Source organism: Denticeps clupeoides, chromosome 13 (genome assembly GCF_900700375.1).
Source record: "Denticeps clupeoides chromosome 13, fDenClu1.1, whole genome shotgun sequence".
NCBI classification, from domain to species: Eukaryota; Metazoa; Chordata; class Actinopteri; order Clupeiformes; family Denticipitidae; genus Denticeps; species Denticeps clupeoides.
In genome coordinates this window covers 16729000-16751508 of record NC_041719.1, presented here as the reverse complement: position 1 = coordinate 16751508, position 22509 = coordinate 16729000, and the positions used below count along the sequence as shown (strand labels likewise).

Genomic DNA, 22509 nt, shown 5'->3' with positions numbered 1-22509 from the left:
TTTTCCTGTGTGGATTCTGTAAAACATTATAAATATTTGATCAATTAAAAGAGCTGAACTTCACTCACCGCACTCGCCGAAGATGAAGAGTGGAGTGAGAGCGCCCTCTAGCGCAGCATCTTTTAAAACAGCCGGTCACGCGCAAATTTGAATTGTGCATTTGCGCTCTGAATTTAAAAACAGTTGGTCTGTTTGTTTTTAAATGTTGTATTGGCGCGAGGCATTTGCGCTCTATGTGTTTGGGCGCCATTGACGCGACGCTTAAACAAATCCCTGCTCCTGCCACTAGATGGCGATAGCTGATGGGTGAAAATAACGCAGTTACCAAGATTTGTCCAAAACTTTAAAATGCACTTTAGTATCAGTGCATCGGATCTCCTGATGAAATAACAGCAGGTAATTTTTATTTCAGCTTTTCAGTGTATTGCAACTGGAAGCTTCTACCCCCCCCCCCCCCCCCCCTTTTTTTTTTTTTAAGTGTATATAAATGTACCTGTACATTAAAGAGCCCTTAATCATCATCATTATTGTGTATATTAGGGTGGGTAGTGTGAAGCAACCCACCCATCAGAAGCTCCTTTATAAGTACTGTAGTAAAGGTTAATCTGATCGGTTTTAATTATCTGGCAATCTGGAAACTTCATTATTCCCTGCATAAAAACATGGATATAAACATCAGATGCCGCGTTTAGCCTCTCAGCAGGCGTCAATAGCGCCGCCAAATTTGGACGGGGTTCCAAATATGCGGATACCTATATACAGATTACATTATGAACATAAAATTATGCTATAATTTCAAAAAACGTTTCTTTATAAACACATTCATGTCTGACGAACCAAGACAATAAAAAAATGCTTCTCAAAATTAAATGCCGCGCTACCCCGTCCCAAGATGGCAGCTCTGCTGACGCATTCGCTCCCTTAGACGCCCGTACTTAAGCAACATCTGGGGTATATATCTGCACAATTAGAGTAAAGCATCGGGAAAAAACATAATGTTCCACAGTTTTGTGACGTTGTTTTCTTTGAAACCTTTATTTGTACGAAAACTGAACAATCACTTGCAAAAAGCCTCCAATGTCGGCGTGCTTGTGCGAATCTCTCTGCGCATGCGCGAATCCCCAAGCAGACAGTAACCGAGTTACAACCTGAGCACGCTGAACGTGAACAACTTTTCCTTAAGCAGGTTACATTACAAAACGGATATCAATGTCTCGGAAAACAAAGGGTGAATATTATCGCTTTTTCCGTGACTGTTCATGTTTGACTGGTGTGTGGGTCTCTTGTTTCAAATCTGGACACCCTAAATTAATTTATATTGGGAATGGGGCATAATATGTAGAAATATGTAATATGTAAACAGTACAAAAATGTATTTTTCTCTTCAGGGCTTTAAACCCCCTGTCTTCCTCTTTCACAAGGATTGCAAAGTTTCAGCAAGTCTTCACTTTTTAATCAGTTTGTGTGAAAATAAGACCTGAGGATGTTATTGACGTGAGTATTGTGAACTGTTTACGTGTTTGGCATGTCAACAGGTCCACAAATTATTTTCCATTAGTTTACTAATCTTATTAGGACTGCAATATGTACATCTTGGGCATTAACATGACCTTATATCATTGCCAATTGTTTATTCATCCATCTTTGCTGCATCCTAATCCTCCAAAGTGTTGGTCCATCTTCTGAAGGATACGCCTGTCCTCTCACATGGTTCTGTTTGATGGGTGTGGCAGAGGTGTTCTGAACTGGAGAAACTCCATAGTGAATTGGCCCACACTCACACAAACCTTTTTAGGCGACAGGAGGAGTTTGCCCCTTTCCCCCGAGGTATGGAGCATACCGTGGGATACCTGTACCTTTGCACCCCTTAATATGTATGGCGGTATAGATGCACAGCATTAATTCTGAGCCTCAGCTGTGTGGGTTTTATGTGAGAGGAGGAGTTTGAATGCACCAGCTTCATTTCCATTCGCTCTCTCTCTCTCTGTCATTCTGAATTCTCTCTCAGGTCGGTTTTATGAAGCTGTCAGAGGAGAGAAGTTCAAACATCAAAATTCCTGAACTGTACTACCAGTTGAGAAATACACACACACAGTTAGAGGAAATAAAGATGTCAAAAAGGTTTTCTCAGGATTCCCCATCTTTCCATTGTTTGTTCCTCATTTTGTGAGTCCACAATAAATTGGGAATATGGAATGTATGGAATGTATGGAATATACAGAACAATATGTACTGTGTATGGAATTCTAGACCCTATGAGATGATTGTGTTGGGCGGTGGTTGCCTGGAAGCAGAATCAGAAGGTCAAGTTTTTAAATTGATCAACCTGCCATGTGGCAACTGTGGTCCCCTTAAGCAAGGTGCCACCCCCATACATTGCTCCATGAACACCACTTATGGCTGTTTGCTGATCCTACACAAAATGGGTTAAATGCAGAGATCATGTTTGGTTGTGTGCACTGAGAGAAGAGGTGAGAGACTTCTGGAACCCTGTCCTGTTTCCAACTTCCTTGCTGAGGTAGAAATGAAGGAAGCTCCTGTCCAGCACTTGAGGCCTACAGAGAAGATGTGAACAGTCCTATTCAAATAGACATGACATGAAAGACATGAAAACCAACAGCACAGCATCCCAGAGAAGCACATTAGAGTACACGTAGTACTGCACACTGCTCACCAAGGATGATGGTTAAAAGCAGAGGACACATTTCGTTGTGTCACTGTGTGCTGTGCTGCACCGTTTCACAATGACTGTAGCTCTCTTCAAGACAACACAGACACAGGTCGTCTCTTGATATCGGCTTTATTGCGTGGACGTTCTTGTAAAACTTGCGCCATGCACCTTGTGCCGTGAGAACTGTATTTAAGTAAACAGTAAAACGTGTTAACAATTATACGATACAAATATTCAACATGAACATAAACAAAACATTTCTTATCAAGAACCTCGTTGGCTGCTTGTCCTGAAAATGAGATATGTCCCTGCATATAACCCTTTATTTTAGCTTAGCGGAGCCTCGTGGAAGACATCTGCTCACCTGCAGTCCATGTGATGGATCTCGTGTCTTTTCTCGCGAGACTTGGTTTACCCATAAATCTTTACATTAATAATTAACTATAAATCACATATAATGTATACATCAGATTTCAAACAAAAATTAATTTAACAATAATCATAAAGCATGCAACACATAATAATTCAATCTTTCATATCATAACTTGTTAACATTATCCATTGGAAAATGTATTTGTTTAGTCTAACCATGTGAAGTCTGTGTGGATGGACATGTTAAATGTTAGATTTCTGAATATGTGCTTTCTTTGTAATTTAAATGTAGCACTACATCCATTTCTTTTTGATCATTAATAATTTCATGATATAGGGTGCAGCAAGATCATCTATTTCTGCCGTCACATGTTCTTGGTAAATGTACAGTGTAAAATTAATGAATATTTCAGAGCATCCCGAAACAAAAGTAACCAACAAGAATCCAAAACAACACCCAATATAAATCTGTAGTTTCTGTAACATATCTAGAGGCATTTTCTAACCATTAAATCTATAAAAAAGGATAAAAACTGTACCAGGTCGTAGAAATGTTCTTCACTGAAATGTGCATGCAGCTTTGTGGGAGAACCTCCACAGTTTTGTGTTTGCGTTCTATCAGTCGATTGGTGATCTCTGTTATGTGATAAATGCCACGTTCTCCAGCCTCATCCAGATGACTCAGATTCAGGCTTTGAAGCTGAGGGAAGTAATGTTGAGCGGGTGGTGATCACTGTTCAGACAAATACATTTTTCTTTTTGCACTACAATGTGAAGATCATTTTCATTTTCCAATATCAGTAGCTCAAAATTATTTGTTGGAGCCCTCATCTTCTTTCATTTTCACAAATGACCCTACATTTCCTTGTAGAGCAGGTTCAACCTTCAGTGTTTTCGACCTACAAGACACATTATTAGGCTGTTAATGATCACAAGATCTTAATTAAACAATCACTGGAATGAAAACTCTTCCAGGAGCAGGACTGGAAACCCCTGGTCCAGGGTCAAGTTGTGCTTCCTGTTGTGAATGACGCTCCGGTTCTATGAGACCAGTGTTTTCATGATTTTTGTTTGAGCTGCAGCGTCTAGTTTTTGTGACAAACATTCTGTCGGTGCTTTGTGGCACCTCAGTGGCACCTTGGCGAATCGGAATTCAAACCGGCAACCTTCTGATTATGGGGCCGCTTCCTTAAACGCTAGGCCACCACTGCCCCATACAGTCGAGATTCCCACATTTGGGGAATATGCAGGGGTCAGCAGAGCCGAAGTGCAATGGCTGAGCCTCGCCCTGGGTGATCCGCCTTCTTGATCACGGTATCTCCCCTGCTAGGTAAGTCACTAAGGGCCCCTGGGTAATCAGTATTCCTAATGATTCATCAATAATCATTATTCTCTTTGATCGATTAGAATCCTACACATTTACAAACAGCGGCCTGGACAGCAGACATGCACCGGCGCAGGTGAAGAATCTGCGCTGCAACGTGAACTTCAGAACATTCCTGCAGACCCCTCAGCAGAGAAAATGTACCTGAGATCACAGAAGTTCAATCACACACACTACCATCAGTGTTTTTCATTTCATATTATTAATTAGGACACTTTATTGCCCATAGACTATACGTTTTCACCATTTTTGGCGGTGATTTCAACTTTGTTCTCCAGCCAAATCTGGACAGATCACGTCTCACACTGTCCAAGATGGGAGTCTGCGGCTGCTATTTTGTTATTTATGGAATGCAATAAATGGTTTGACCTCTGGAAATATACCAATCCAACATCCCAACAATATTCTTTTCACCTGTTCATCACTCATATTCCAAAATATTCCAAATATTCCAAAAGGGCAGTGGTGGCCTAGCGGTTAAGGAAGCGGCCCCGTAATCAGAAGGTTGCCGGTTCGAATCCCGATCCGCCAAGGTGCCACTGAGGTGCCACTGAGCAAAGCACCGTCCCCACACACTGCTCCCCGGGCGCCGGTCATGGCTGCCCACTGCTCACTCAGGTGATGGGTTAAATGCAGAGGACAAATTTCACTGTGTGCACTGTGTGCTGTGCTGCTGTGTATCACATGTGACAATCACTTCACTTTATAAAATAGATTGTTTTCTTGATTGATAGTAGGATTCTCTGTTTCGTTTCAAATAGTCAATATCCTAATATTGTGATCTTTGGATCAGTCCCCTGTGCAAGTAGACATAACACTACAATTCGTCAAATAGGACACCTCGACCCATTACTGCTTTCTCACAAAATCATTTAAAGATCATATGGATTTCTTTTTCGACGTCAACCTCACACCTCGAATGTCTTTCTTTACTATTTGGGAGGCCCTCAAAACTTTCCTTAGGGGCCAATGAATCCCGTATACAGCCCATGGGAGGAAAATGCATAATACAGGAAATAGGCACAAAATGAGCTGGTTCATTTTCATAATCCAGCTCTATACAAGTAAAGGATGTTTTTGCAAGAAGAATTTAACAGACTGAACGGCTACATTTGAAGACTAGATGCACATGCTATGAACAGCGATAAAGTCGGCAGGTTACTATCTCATCAGCTTAGACAAGTTCAGACCAGCCACATTTAAGTACTTCTACACCAATCTATACACCTCACAGGCAGTTAATTCAACCCAAAATTAATTGTTGATTAATTGGAAATTCCTAAAATTAGCTGTGAAGACCGATCATGCTTGGACCTTGGGACATCCTGCAAAGATATAACATAAGCCATAAATTCTATGCAAAATGGTAAATCACCTGGTCCAGATGGATGGATCCCAATTGAGTTTTTTTAAGTTTTTTCAGCTTTTTTCAACTTTTTGAGGCAATTCTTTCCAAACAGAAACTGCCCTGTACAGTGACCCCGGCAGTCAAAGCGGTTCTACCCAAAAAAGATAGGGATCCACATGAATGTTGTTCTTATCAGCCAATAAAGCCTCTTTTCATGTGACTATAAAATTCTTTCAAGGTCCTGGCCAGCCGCCTGGATATAGTGATACCTAAAATAATGTGGGGTTGACCCAGAGTAAACTGGTTTCATACCAGACAGACAATCATCTTTTAATATGCGTTGTTTATTTTATATATTATACTCCTCTCACTCCATCCTTCAACTGGAAATTGGTATCTCTGTAGACACGTTTGACCAGGTTGATGGAAAGTACTTAAATGCAGTTCTGGAAAGGTTCGGCTTCAGTCCGACATTTATCATGTGCGTTGAAATGCTGTATAAATCATCATTGGACTAACTCTGTAATATCAGATTATGTCCGTGTACAGTGGTGGTGTAGGGGTGGCCTAGCAGTTAAGGAAATGGCCCCATAATCAGAAGGTTGCTGGTTCGAATCCCGATCTGCCATGGTGCCACTGAGGTGCCACTGAGCAAAGCACCGTCCCCACACACTGCTCCCCGGGCACCTGTCATGGCTGCCCACTGCTCACCAAGGTTATTTTCACCATGGTTAAAAATAGTGCTGCACAATTAATCTAATCGCAATCGTAATTGCGATGTCAGTCTGTGCGATTACATGAACGCAAAAAGCTGCGATTTAAATGTGACGTGTTTGGTCACATGACTCTCGATTCGGTTCAGTGGAGACCTCAGATTCGTGACTCACATAGACATCTGGGTAGACGTACCGTATTGCGATAGCCTGTTCAAGTCATCCTCCAAACAACATTTGGGCTAAACGTAGGCATTAACTATTTAGACTGTTCTTAGCTGTTTAGTTAACTTTTTTCAAATTTTAAAGGTTTCCTAAAGAATTTCACATCAGTTTACAAATCTTAACCTTAGCTAAGCTAGCAAAGCTATGCATCCCTGTGTTAAAGTCAGCCTCCAAACAACGTTTTGGTTAAACGTAAGAACTATAATACGGGATTTTATAATGGCCAAATATAATCAAAACAGTTGTTTAGCCTTACCAGGGTTTGTCGTTCGACAGTAATGTTTTTTAAAGTAAAGATTTTTTTGTGATTATTTAATTTTGTAGAATATTGTATTTTGAAAGCACTGGGCATTTCAAGTTGTTATAAGTAGTTTGTATGTTTCACTTTGAAATTGTATGTTTCACTTTGATCTTAACATCGTACTTACGGAGGAGAGCAGTGGTGGCCTAGCGGTTAAGGAAGCGGCCCCGTAATCAGAAGGTTGCCGGTTCGAATCCCGATCCGCCAAGGTGCCACTGAGGTGCCACTGAGCAAAGCACCGTCCCCACACACTGCTCCCCGGGCGCCGGTCATGGCTGCCCACTGCTCACTCAGGTGATGGGTTAAATGCAGAGGACAAATTTCACTGTGTGCACTGTGTGCTGTGCTGCTGTGTATCACATGTGACAATCACTTCACTTCACTTTTTTTTTTTTTTAAACACTGTCCATTACATCGCCTGCACTTCTCAGCAGATAAACTTGCAAAAATATTCCCAAATACCAGCTCAGAGTGGCCACAATGTCACAAAGGGCCATATGTTTTGGAACTGCCAGTCTTTCTATAGTTTCTGGGAAAAAGAATTCACTGTCATATCATCAATAAATCGATTGAACCTGCACCATATATCTTTTTTTTTTTTTTTCCTTTTTTGGAATCCCCCCCTCCAGACACAATTTTCACTGCATCTCAAACTACGACAGTAGCCTTTGCTTCATTAATGACCAGAAGACTTATTCTTTTGCTGTGGAAATCAGATATGCCCCTTCTTTCAATAGTTGGATCAAAGAAATGCTCTCCATGCTGCAGTTAGAAAATCTGACATGCAGCCAGGGTAATCAACAGGAAAAGTTCAAAGCAATATGGTCACCATTTATGGAATATGTTAAATCATTAAGATTGACTCCAGCATAGACATCAAGTTCCTCACATGATGTGCTATAATTCCATAGAACTGAGAGGAGGTTGGTGGGTGGTTTACATTGATTGACATTTTTTTTCTCTCTTCTATTTTTCTTTCTTCTGTTTGGTGTTGTTTGTTGGTAATTGTAAAATTGAAAAATTATAAATAAAACATAAAATAAAATGTGTACACAGCTTTAATCTGTACGCAGTTAGATGTTATAGAATCAGCCTTTGACATATCTACCCTATTAAACTGCTCCCTTCACCTATATGCTTTACTTATTGTAAGATTTACACTCCTCATACATAACTAATTTTAATTTGTTTAACATAATTTGCTGCACAATATTATATATATATTTTATCTTTATGTACGTGTCAAGAGGGCACAGACATGAAAATAATAGTAAAAACAAGATCACTTCTATTACAATTTATATAACATTCATATTTATTCATATTCAGTGATTTCAACAGTTTCCATTTAATGATTTTTCTTTAATACAATGGCACCGCTGTTTTCATTACATTTACAGCATTTTTACCAGACTGATTGCTTTAAATTTGGTCTGGACACCAGAAATAGAGGAAAGAATTGTGTTCAAACAGCAATGGTTGTTGTGGTGATATTTCTGCAGAGATATTCACTGGGCCGATCTTCATCTGTGTGTTGACCGGAGCCAGCGCGTACTGCTGCTCTGAGGACAGATCCTGGAAAACCCACTGCTGATGCTGTAGGGTCTGGCTGTTCTGGTGCTGTGGTGGAAAGTTCACCAGATCCTGGAAATCCTCATCATTGTACAGTGGTGGTGATGGTAGTGACATGTTCAGCAGAGCCTGGAAATCCTCGTCCTAGCCTTTCTATCCCACCGAGTATTGAAGTGAAGGATCTAGGTGTCATCATTGATGCAGGTCTCTCATTCAGTTCGCACGTAGATAATAGCATTCTTTCACCTTAGAAATATTGTGAAAATAAGAAATATCATTTCAATGCATGATGCAGAAAAGTTGGTCCATGCATTTATTACATCAAGGTTAGATTACTGCAATGCATTATTGTCTGGATGCTCTAGTAGGTGCATGAGTAAACTCCAGCTAGTACAGAATGCTGCAGCCAGAGTTCTAACCAGAACCAGGAAATTTGACCACATCACCCCAGTCTTACAATCACTGCACTGGTTACCCATCAAATTTAGGATTGACTACAAAATCCTACTTTTAATCTATAAAGCTCTAAATGGTCTCGCCCCACAGTACCTGAGTGAACTTTTGGTTCCTTACGAACCGCCACGCCCCCTTCGATCAATGGGTGCGGGGTCACTACTGGTACCAAAGGTGCAGAAGGTCACAGCTGGGAGCAGATCCTTCTCCTATAGAGCTCCGCAGTTGTGGAACAGCTTGCCTGTCAGTGTCCGGGATTCAGACACAGTCTCAGTGTTTAAATCCAATCTCAAAACCTATCTGTTTTCACTGGCTTTTTGCTAAAGTCCTAGACCCTCATTTCACTTGACTTTGATGCAGTGTCAATTATAAAGTCCAGTTTATCACAGACAAAGTTAAATTCACCAGTTAGGCTGTCCTAGTTAGGGTACCGGGCCACTGTAGCACCAATATACCACTATAACCACATATTTCAGTATCGGTCGTACAGTGCAACCATCTGCCGCTGCTTCTGTTTGTTTTTCTCCGAGACACGGAATCAAGCACCCAGACTACTGGCAGACCCCAGTGATCAGACCAGCAAATAAATCCTGGTTCCTGACAACTGCTTTACAAGGACAAAACATGAAACAAACCAGAGGGTCACCACAGCCACCACCACCATTACAACTACAGCTTCAGGGATCTTCAAATGGACCAGTAACATCATTATGGACACGTAATCTAGACCATGACACTGAATACATCGTGGACTTCTCCAACCCTACAACCGTAGGACTTATCATTATATCATATCCAACCCTGCACTGACACCATTTGCAGGCTCACTCTACCCTGGAAGGGGGTCCCTCTCTGTGTCACTCCTTCCCAAGGTTTCTTCCTTTCTTTTTTTCTCTCTCCTAGAGTTTTTTTGTGTGGAGTTTTTCCTTGTGTGCAGAAGGGTCAAGTGTGGGGGGTGTCAACTGTAGGACCTGTCAAAGCCCATTGAGACATACTGTATGTGATTTTGGGCTATATAAGAAATAAATGTTGTTGTTATTGTAGAGCGGGGGGACTGGTGTGTTCCCTGGACCCTGTTTCTGACACCACTGCTGCTGGTCCTGTTCAGCGTGGACTTGTTCGTAGAAATTCAGGTAGGACTGTAGCTCAGATTCTACTGAACAGCTCTGCTGATGCTGCACGGAGCTCGGCGGCTGCTCTGAAGCGTCGCACTTCATGTGCAGCTTCTTCCCCTCTCTGTGTTGTTTCTTGTGCGCTTTCAAGCTGGTTTGATGCGCATATTTCTTCCCGCATTCATCACACTGGTGTGGCTTAATGCCAGTGTGCACTCTCTCGTGGTATTGCAGAGTAGCTTTATGTGTAATGCTCTTTCCACACTGGTTGCACTTGTGGGACTTCTCTTTACTGTGGACTTTCTGGTGGGTCTTGAGATTAGAGACTTGTGAAAATTGTCTACCACAAGTCTCACACTTAAATGGCAGATCACCGCTGTGTAATAGCTGGTGTCTTTTAAGATTAAATTCCAGTTTTTTGGGACGCAGTACCTGTCGCTTTCTTTCCTGTGTGAGTTTGCAAGGAAGGCTCTGTATGTTGGGTTTGTCGATACCAATTAACACTGTTTTGCCCGTTCACGGAAATCGCCTACAGACTACAACAATTTTTAACAGGCATTGCAGCGGGCAGCCCCACCCCCGACTACCTGTAAACGTAATTGGATGTATTTGTGCAGCACCAAGCTTGCTAGAAATTGTAAAAAGCAGTTCTGTCTGCAAGTATTTCAGATACCAGATGAATGGTGAAAACCATCTGGACAGGACCGAGCCCGCTTGGACCGGGATGAGGGCGACCGCGTGGTCCTAATGATGCGGCTGGTGTCTTTCTTCGCACCGCGAAGGTGGGCAACAGAAGCCGCGAGTAGCAACGTCGTGGGGCACAAACGATAAAGCGGCCGCTTTCCGACGTTTCATGCCGGTGTTACTGAAAACTCAGTTCCCCCATGTTCCCCCTGGCGCGCCCTGATTTCAAATCATGACGTCACACGCTACTGCAACCTTAGGCGACTTCTCTTTATTTAGACTTTTTAGCTGCCTTTTTAATGTCTTTATTCGAAGAGTCTTTAATTTTTACAGATACTATTCGAAAACGATTGAAGTCGCCGGAGTAGATACGCAGTATCTTTAGAAATCGAACGAGAATTGCTGGTGTCTTCCTCCTGTAAGTCGCTTTGGATAAAAGCGTCGGTAAAGTAAATTAAAGTAAGTCTACTTGTAAAAGTATATTATGAGTGACTGTTTCCTGCATTCACGTGTAATTAGTGATGAAGCCTCATGCTTGAGCCAAACGGTTCGACAGTGTTCATTTCTCGAAGCTTCATGTGCACACGACACCTACTGGCCAGGTGTATAATTACAAACCAAATAAATTCAAATTTGATTTTTGTCACATACACAGTCATACACGGTATGATATGCAGTGAATTGCTTTAATTGTTCTACATAAGTGATCACATATGTGTATAATAAAATACTGTTTGCGTGCATTCTGTGTGAATATTTTCACAAAATGGTAGTATTAAATCATATGGCAAGTCGTGTAACTTGGACAATGATGTACAGAACAGGAGAATTTTATACATTTTTCTTAAAAAAATAACAGTTTCACACCAACAGTTTTTGGTTTTAAGCAATTCCTTTTTTTTTTGACAACCTCTCCGGCCTTTGAAAACACTCTTTCACATGGCACAGAAGAAAAACGCAAGACCAAGATTATACAAATTGGGGTACTCCAGAGGGGTTTCCAGCCTGCTTATATTTGGCTCTGAAAGGTAGCGCTGGACCTCCACAGTGGCATCTGTTACATTCTGTGTCTTCCGTGCCTCCATGACGCTGGTGTCTAAATGATGCCACAGTTTGCTACCTAAGAGAAAACCACAGATCATGTTAGTAAGTGTTCTAATAGGAATAATTGATCTCAAAATCTAAAATAATATATTACCTCCAGTGACATGAGAGGTGGAAGCCTGGGGGATTTCCTCTCTGCTTTGTTTGGACCGTATAACGGCCTTCAGAGCCAAAAGGAAACAAATATATAGTGCTGAATTATGAGCCATACAAAAAAGTACTCATGTCTTTCATGCATGCACCCATACATACACCCATAATAGGGATCTAGTTTGGAAACAAATGTCCTGAATCCAGTATCATCCACAATACTGAAGGGCTGTGTATCCTTCTCTATCATGGAGACAAGGGCTTTATCCAGCTCTTGTTTCCTGGTGGCTGAGAATAAATATGCTGTCTGTAACCACAATAAACAAAAGTCAACATGGACAAATTGTGCATTAGTAATATTGTAATTACTTACCTTGTGTGGATGAAACTTCAGTTTGCTCCTTATTCTCATGCAAGGCACAATAATGCCTTAGCATGGATTAGGTGTTGTTATTGTACCCCAACTCCTTGTAACACAATAAGCACCTCACATTTGAATAAAATAAGAACCAGTGAGAAATACAGTTCTTTCAATTATGTACCCGAGTGATTTCCAGACATGTCATATATCTACTTTAGTTGATGGAGAATGGTATATATACACACAAAAATATATTGTATGTATATACAGAAATTTTGAATACTCTCATCCACTGTTTTCTCAGACTATTTATTGTATAGTGAACTTCTTATATTACATAGTTTGCATATTCTCTATGATATTTATGTTTTGCTGCTCTTGTAATGTAATTTTCTTCCATGACAATGTAAAATTTCAACTTGTGGGACTAATAAATGATAATCTTATTTTATCTGACATCTGGTAACCCTACCTAAAAATTAGGGGGAACATTTTTGCCAGGTACCCAGGATATAACCGCCTCTCCACTAATACCACATCAGCAACCAGGAAATATTGTCCTCCCCCTATTATTACTAAGAAGTAATTAAAAATCATTCACGTACATAATTGCTGATGTAGTATTGATGTAGAGGCGGTTATATCCTGGGTATCTGGCAAAAATGTTCCCCCTAATTGATGATGTGATTTGGTCAAATTTCCTAGTTAAAACTCTGGCTGCAGCAACCTGAACTAGCTGGAGTTTACTCATGCACCTACTAGAGCATCCAGACAGTAGTGCGTTGCAGTAATCTAACCTTGATGTAATAAAGGCATGGACCAACTTTTCAGCATCGTGCACTGAGATGATATTTCTTTGCAATATTTCTAAGGTGAAAGAATGCTATCTTAGTGATATTATCTACATGTGAATCAAACGAGAGACCTGCATCAATGAGGACACCTAGATTCTTTACTTCAGTGTTTGGTGAGATGGAAAGGCTATCCAGTGTTATGATGTAGTTAGAGAACTTATGTCTGGCTGCTTGAGACCCAAGTACGAGAGCTTCCGTCTTATCAGGGTTTAACAGAAGAAAGTTGGTGAGCATCCTTTTTTGTTTAATTTAGATCTCAGGAACAAGACATTTTTGATGTCTTCATAGCAAAGGACGAAGATGGCGCAAGATATTTCACACTATAATAATATCTACAGAAATACAACAGTGTCCTAGTAAACAGTTTATTAATGTAACGCCATGGATTATTTTCATGAATCAAGCTTTTTTATGTCTCATGGAAAGGTGTTTGTGGAGAGATCTCTCAAAGGTCCACCAGAAAGATGGATGAAGGACTGGAGATTGATGTCTGTCAGCATGGAGTGCTCTGTGCCCTCAGTATGTACAGGGGAGAAATATTTGCATATCCCCTGTACATACAACAAAAACTGGCCAGTAGTTTTAGTACTACATTTTTTGTATGGATGTGACCTGCAAATATTGGCCCTACCTCCAGAGAGTGGCAAGAAGTTGCCCAGAGCTCCAGCCCCTTCTGAACATGAAGCCGTTCCTCTCAGTGTTTCATGCGACGGCGAGTGGGTCAGTGAGTGGGCAGAGGGTGAGCAGACTTTTATTAGACTTTTTTTAGACTTCTGAGCAGACTTTTATGTAGATGTTATGAACTGCTGGTAACATTCTGTATTGCCTGGTTTATTAAGATGCACTGAGGATATATTCTGCAGTCCCTGCATGTCATTTGTAGTCATTTTCTTAATAGGTTCTCACTTATTATAACCTATTTTGTTATAATGCTAAATCAATGATGTATAAAGATTAGAACATGCACTCCTGTTAATAAATGTTTCCTCTTCACAGTAACCTCCACCCACACTAATGAAGCTGCTGCCTTGGCCAACAGAATTGAGGTGCTGGTTGCGAGCATCAAGAGACGTTCACAGCAATTTTATAAAGACTCAGACAGCAACAAAAGTCGAGCCAGAGTCCGCTGCAAAATTAGGGAGGAGAAAGGAATCCTGACCTCTTTGCAAAGTATGTGGTTATAATATTATGTTAAATTAATTTACATGTCATGTTGATGGTGAAGTTACTGAAATTGGTTTTATCCCGTATCCACACTTTGCTCACTGTGCGCCTGTCATGGCTGCCCAGGGTGATGGTTAAATACAGAGGACACATTTCATTCTGTCACCGTGTGCTGTGCTGCAGTAAGGACAATCACTTCACTTTAACTTTTTTTTTTTAACATGAGGTAAAGAGAATTTGTAATCGTGTAAACATTTGTTTTCATTTCTTTGACACCTAAACATCTCCATGCTTCCACAAGTACATCATTTGGCCAAAATTCTCTTTTCTCTCATTCCACCACCATGTTTCCTTTCTTTTGTCTAGATGTTCCACCAAGCACTTCTCTAGCTGCTACATCACCACTGGTCTGGTAAGTGTTCCCTGCCACGCAGTCTTCCTCCTTTAATCTCCACTACCTGATCTTTGGCTCTGTGTTCACTGATCACATCCTCCTTGATGCCCAGACTCCTCCCACAAAGCACCATACTATGCTGTTGAAACACTCTCCCGTCACTACATTAGTCTCCAATCTCCTTTAAACGTCTCTCTCCCTCTCTTGGGTACTCGCTGTCCTCCCTCCATTTCAATGTTGAGAACCCAACGTTCTCACCCATCTCACACCCAACTTGTGGGGCATGATAATAATATTAATCACCACTTAAATTTCCTAGATTAATCTAGATTAAAATGGCTCATTTGAATTCTGCCGAAGGCATTCAGAATATGTGTGCTACCCAAATAATGACTAAAAGTAAGTCTTTGAGAACGGGTTTCTCAAGCCAGGTGGCGCATTAGACCAGGGGCTCATCTCCTGTTTCCAAAATGCATCACAAACTACTTGAGAAAGCTGTTCTACTATGATAATTGGTGATGAAAATAAATTATGTTCAATAAGATGTTTACCAACTGTTTATTCAGTTAAATAGCTGCATCCATGTTACCACGTCACGTTTGATGTGGTCATTTCACAGTTCGAAGACTCATTCTCGCCCCCTACAGTGCAATTCGGCTAGGTATACATCCGCGCTAAAATATCAAGGTAAAAGTCATCATAGTGTAGCGGTTCTTCTTCTGCGTTGTGTAACTTTTTGATTTCGTTTCTTGAACCACAAAAGATGAGCTGACACCCAAGAGATTGAAGGTGTATTCTGTACAAAAAGCAAGGTCACGTCAGAACATCGCGTCACACATCGCGTCTTTCTGCACCTCTCGCTACAATATACAGTATTAAAAAGAACATAAAAAAATATTCACAAAATAACACACATGCAAAATATTCCTAATATGTACATAAATTAAAATGAAAGAAATAACTTTTTGCACACAAACCCCACGCACCTCTCACAGCTCACGCCATATGTCCAAGAGACCTGAACCGGGTCTCAAAAACAAAATAAAAGTCTTTAGGAAATAAGAAACTAAAAGACACAAGAAAGAAGAAATATACTTATAAATATAGTGTAACCATTAACCGTTTTAAAAACGCAAAAGTTGGAGTTATTTGATTACTCGATTAATCGATTAAAAAAACAGAATACTCTATTCCAAATATATTCGACAGTTGCAGCCCTAGCAACAACTACATCAATTAACATGAGAGATGCGACGTGACCAGGCCTAGAATACAACAAGCCTAACACGCAGAGCGATAATTAAACAAATTAAATTAGAATAGTATTAGTAGCAGTAACCTTATCGTATCCTGTAGTTTTAGTAGTTAATAGTAATAGTGTTGTAGAATACACTCGGAGGCAGGTTAACTGCGGGTTCAACCTTGAAAGCTAACCTCTCGACAGACGGCTGAGTTTCTTTACCACGTTCCACTACTCCCCCCTTTCTGCTCTCATCCGTGGCCAACTCACTACCTTATTTCCACCAAATGAAGGTCATCCACATCAAGAACATCGTGTTTACCAGGCAGGGTGAAGTGAAAATAGGTGAGTATTGCCCTGGTCTTCCAACTCCAATTAATTTGAGCATAATGTTCTCTCATTTCTTTCTGCAGGTGACTTGGGAGCATCGTGGTTACCAGGCAGGGTGAAGTGAAAATTGGTGAGCATTTCCCTGGTCCTCCAACTCCCATATAAATTGAGCGTAATTTTCTCTCATTTATTTCTACAAGTGACTTGGGAACATTATGGTTACCAGGCAGGGTGAAGTGAGAATTGGTGAGTTTTCCCCTGGTCTTCCAACTGCAATTAATATGAGCGTAATGTTCTATCATCTTTTTCTACATGTGACTTGGGAGCATCGTGGTTACCAGGCAGGGTGAAGTGAAATTTGGTTAGTATTGCCCTGGTCCTCCAACTCCCAATTAATTTGAGCGTAATATTCTCTCTTTTTATTCTACAGGTGACTTGGGAGCATTGTGGTTACCAGGCAGGGTGATGTGAAAATTGGTTAGTATTGCCAATTATCGTGGTTTGAGGACCAGGGCAATACTCACCAATTGTCACTTCACCTTGCCTTGTAACCACAATGCTCCCAATTCACCTGTAGAAAGAAATGAGAGAACATTATGCTCAAATTAATTGCAGTTGGAGGACCAGGGCAATAATCACCAATTTACACTTCACCCTGCCTGGAAACGACAATGCTCCCAAGTCACCTGCAGAAAGAAATGAGAGAACACTAAGCTCAAACTAATTAGAGATGGAGAACCAGAGAAATACTCACCAATTTTCGCTTCACCCTGCCTGGTAACCACGATGCTCCCAAGTCTCCTGTACAGTAAAATGAGAGAACATTATGCTCAAATTAATTGGAGTTGGAGGAACGGGAAATACTCACCAATTTTCACTTCACCCTGCCTGGAAACGACAATGCTCCCAAGTCACCTGCAGAAAGAAATGAGAGAACATTACGCTCAAATTATTTGGAGATGGAGGACCAGAGCAGTACTCACCAATTTTCACTTCACCCTGCCTGGTAACCATGACACTCCCAAGTCACCTGAAGAATAAACTGAGAGAACATTATGCTCAAACTAATTAGAGTTGAGGACCAGGGAAATACTCACCAATTTCCATTTCATCCTGCCTGGTAACCACGATGCTCCCAAGTCACATGTAAAAAGAAATGAGAGAACATTACGCTCAATTTAATTAGAGTTGGAGGACTAGGGCAATACTCACCAATTTACACTTCACCCTGCCTGGTAACCACAATGCTCCTAATGCACCTGTAGAAAGAAATGAGAGAACATTATGCTCAAATTAATTGGGAGTTGGAGAACCAGAGCAATACTCAGCAATTTTCACTTCAACCTGCGTGGTATCTACGGTTCTCCCAAGTCAACTGCAGAAAGAAATGAGAGAACATTATGTTCAAACTAATTGGAGTTGGAGGACCAGAGCCATACTCACCAATTTTCACTTCACCCTGCGTGGTAACTACGATTCTTCCAAGTCACCTGCAGAAAGAAATGAGAGAACATTATGCTCAGATTAATTGGGAGTTGGAGAACCAGGGCAATAATCACCAATTTTCACTTCACCCTGCCTGGTAAATACGACACTCCAAAGTCACCTGTAGAATAAAAAGGTGAGAACATTATGCTCAAATTAATTGGAGTTGGAGGACCCGGGCAATACTCACCAATTTACGCTTCACCCTGCCTGGTAACCACAATGCTCCCAATTCACCTGTAGAAAGAAATGAGAGAACATTATGCTCAAAATAATTGGGAGTTGGAAAACCAGAGCATTACTCACCAATTTTCACTTCACCCTGCCTGGTAAATACGACACTCCAAAGTCACCTGTAGAATAAAAAGGTAAGAACATTATGCTCAAATTAATTGGAGTTGGAGGACCCGGGCAATACTCACCAATTTACACTTCACCCTGGCTGGTAACCACAATGCTCCCAAGTCACATGTAGAAAGAAATGAGAGAAAATTATGCTCAAATTAATTTGGAGTTGGAAGACCAGGGCAATACTCACCAATTTTCAGTTCACCCTGCGTGGTAACCACGATGCTCCCAAGTCACCTGTAGAAAGAAATAAGAGAAAATTATGCTCAAATTAATTGGAGATGGAGAACCAGAGCAATACTCACCAATTTTCATTTCACCCTGCCTGGTAACCATGACACTCCCAAGTCACCTGTAAAATAAACTGAGAGAACATTATGCTCAAACTAATTGGAGTTGGAGGACCAGGGCAATACTCACCAATTTTCAGTTCACCCTGCGTGGTAACCACAATGCTCCCAAGTCACCTGTAGAAAGAAATAAGAGAAAATTATGCTCAAATTAATTGGAGATGGAGAACCAGAGCAATACTCACCAATTTGCACTTCACCCTGCCTGGTAACCACGATGCTCCCAAGTCACATGTAGAAAGAAATGAGAGAACATTACTCTCAAATTAATTGGAGCTGGAGGACCAGGGCAATACTCACCAATTTTCAGTTCACCCTGCGTGGTAACCACGATGCTCCCAAGTCACCTGTAGAAAGAAATAAGAGAAAATTATGCTCAAATTAATTGGAGATGGAGAACCAGAGCAATACTCACCAATTTTCATTTCACCCTGCCTGGTAACCATGACACTCCCAAGTCACCTGTAAAATAAACTGAGAGAACATTATGCTCAAACTAATTGGAGTTGGAGGACCAGGGCAATACTCACCAATTTTCAGTTCACCCTGCGTGGTAACCACAATGCTCCCAATTCACCTGTAGAAAGAAATGAGAGAACATTATGCTCAAATTAATTGGGAGTTGGAGAACCAGAGCAATACTCAGCAATTTTCACTTCAACCTGCGTGGTATCTACGGTTCTCCCAAGTCAGCTGCAGAAAGAAATGAGAGAACATTATGTTCAAACTAATTGGAGTTGGAGGACCAGGGCAAAACACACCAATTTTCACTTCACCCTGCCTGGTAACCACAATGCTCCCAAGTCACATGTAGAAAGAAATGAGAGAACATTACGCTCAAACTAGTTGGAGATGGAGGACCAAAGCAATACTCACCAATTTTCATTTCACCCTGCCTGGTAACCATGACACTCCCAAGTCACCTGTAAAATAAACTGAGAGAACATTATGCTCAAACTAATTGGAGTTGGAGGACCAGGGAAATACTCACCAATTTCCACTTCACCCTGCCTGGTAACCACAATGCTCTCAAGATCACCTGTAGAATAAAATGAGAGAACATTACACTTAAACTAATTGGAGATGGAGGACCAAAGCAATACTCACCAATTTTCACTTCACCCTGCCTGGTAACCACGATGCTCCCAAGTCACATGTAGAAAGAAATGAGAGAACATTACTCTCAAATTAATTGGAGCTGGAGGACCAGGGAAATACTCACCAATTTTCACTTTCCCCTGCCTGGTAACCACGATGCTCCCAAGTCACATGTAGAAAGGAATGAGAGAACATTAAGTTCAAATTAATTGGAGTTAGAGGACCACAGCAATACTCAGCAATTTTCACTTCACCCTGCCTGGTAACCACGATGCTCCCAAGTCACATGTAGAAAGAAATGAGAGAAAATTATGCTGAAATTAATTGGAGATGGAGAACCAGAGCAATACTCACCAATTTTAACTTCACCCTGCCTGGTAAGCACGACACTCCCTAGTCACCTGTAGAAAGAAATGAGAGAACATTATGCTCAAATTAAATGGAGTTTGAGGACCAGGGCAATACTCACGAATTTTCACTACACTCTGCCTGGTAAGCACGACACTCCCTAGTCACCTGTAGAAAGAAATAAAAGAACATTACGCTCAAATTAATTGGGAGTTGGAGGACCAGGGAAATGCTCACCAATTTTCACTTCACCTTGCCTGGTAACCACAATGCTCCCAAGTCACATGTAGAAAGAAATGAGAGAACATTACGCTCAAATTAATTGGGAGTTGGAGGACCAGGGAAATACTCACCAATTTTCACTTCACCTTGCCTGGTAACCATGACACTCCCAAGTCACCTGTAAAATAAACTGAAAGAACATTATGCTCAAACTAATTGGAGTTGGAGGACCAGAGCAATACTCACCAATTTTCACTTTACCATGCCTGGTACCTACGATGCTCCCAAGTCACCTGCAGAAAGAAATTAGAAAACAATAAGCTCAAATTAATTGGGAGTTGGAGGACCAGGGCAAAACTCAGCAATTTCCACTTCACCCTGCCTGGTAACCACGATGCTCTCAAGATCACCTGTATAATAAAATGAGAGAACATTACACTTAAACTAATTGGAGATGGAGGACCAAAGCAATACTCACCAATTTTTACTTCACCCTGCCTGGTAACCACGATGCTCCCAAGTCACATGTAGAAAGAAATGAGAGAACATTACTCTCAAATTAATTGGAGCTGGAGGACCAGGGAAATACTCACCAATTTTCACTTTCCCCTGCCTGGTAACCACGATGCTCCCAAGTCACATGTAGAAAGGAATGAGAGAACATTAAGTTCAAATTAATTGGAGTTAGAGGACCACAGCAATACTCAGCAATTTTCACTTCACACTGCCTGGTAACCATGACACTCCCAAGACACCTGTAGAATAAACTGAGAGAACATTATGCTCAAACTAATTGGAGTTGGAGGACCAGGGAAATGCTCACCAATTTACACTTCACCCTGCCTGGTAACCACAATGCTCCCAATTCACCTGTAGAAAGAAATGAGAGAACATTATGCTCAAATTAATTGGGAGTTGGAGAACCAGAGCAATACTCAGCAATTTTCACTTCAACCTGCGTGGTGTCTACGGTTCTCCCAAGTCAGCTGCAGAAAGAAATGAGAGAACATTATGCTCAAATTAATTGCAGTTGGATGACAAGGGGAAATACTCATGAATTTTCACTTCACTCTGCCTGGTAAGCACGACACTCCCTAGTCACCTGTAGAAAGAAATAAAAGAACATTACGCTCAAATTAATTGGGAGTTGGAGGACCAGGGAAATGCTCACCAATTTTCACTTCACCCTGCCTGGTAACCATGACACTCCCAAGTCACCTGTAAAATAAACTGAAAGAACATTATGCTCAAACTAATTGGAGTTGGAGGACCAGAGCAATACTCACCAATTTTCACTTTACCATGCCTGGTACCTACGATGCTCCCAAGTCACCTGCAGAAAGAAATTAGAAAACAATAAGCTCAAATTAATTGGGAGTTGGAGGACCAGGGCAAAACTCAGCAATTTCCACTTCACCCTGCCTGGTAACCACGATGCTCTCAAGATCACCTGTATAATAAAATGAGAGAACATTACACTTAAACTAATTGGAGATGGAGGACCAGGGAAATACTCACCAATTAAAAGTTCACCCTGCATGGTAATTACGATGCTCCCAAGTCACCTGCAGAAAGAAATGAGAGAAAATTATGCTCAAATTAATTGGAGTTGGAGGACCAGGGAAATACTCACCAATTTTCACTTCACCCTGCCTGGTAAGCACGACACTCCCTAGTCACCTGTAGAAAAAAATGAGAGAACATTATGCTTAATTTAATTGGGAGTTGGAGGATCAGGGAAATACTCACCAATTTTCAGTTCACCCTGCTTGGTAAGTATGATGCTGCGAAGTCACCTGCAGAAAGAAATGAGAGAACACTATGCTCAAATTAATTGGGAGTTGGAGAACCAGAGCAATACTCACAAGTTTTCACTTCCCCCTGCCTGGTAACCACGATGCTCCCAAATCACATGTAGAAAGGAATGAGAGAACATTAAGCTCACATTAATTGGAGTTATAGGACCAGGGAAATACTCACCAATTTTCACTTCACCCTGCCTGGTAACCACAATGCTCTCAAGATCACCTGTAGAATAAAATGAGAGAACATTACACTTAAACTAATTGGAGATGGAGGACCAAAGCAATACTCACCAATTTTCACTTCACCCTGCCTGGTAACCACGATGCTCCCAAGTCACACGTAGAAAGGAATGAGAGAACATTAAGTTCAAATTAATTGGAGTTAGAGGACCACAGCAATACTCAGCAATTTTCACTTCACACTGCCTGGTAACCATGACACTCCCAAGACACCTGTAGAATAAACTGAGAGAACATTATG

General features: G+C 41.1%; 1 long non-coding RNA gene and 1 pseudogene across 1 annotated transcript; both read right to left on the bottom strand.

The window, feature by feature from the left end:
• Positions 1 to 4252: 4252 nt before the first annotated feature.
• On the bottom strand, positions 4253 to 4381 carry LOC114802758 (uncharacterized; annotated as a pseudogene).
• A 17289-nt stretch (positions 4382 to 21670) lies between these two features.
• LOC114802546 (uncharacterized) lies at positions 21671 to 22509 on the bottom strand. The gene is made up of 3 exons (XR_003751734.1): positions 21973 to 22509; positions 21857 to 21903; positions 21671 to 21788 (listed from the first exon to the last, which is right to left on the bottom strand). It is a non-coding gene; the product is annotated as an uncharacterized LOC114802546 (long non-coding RNA).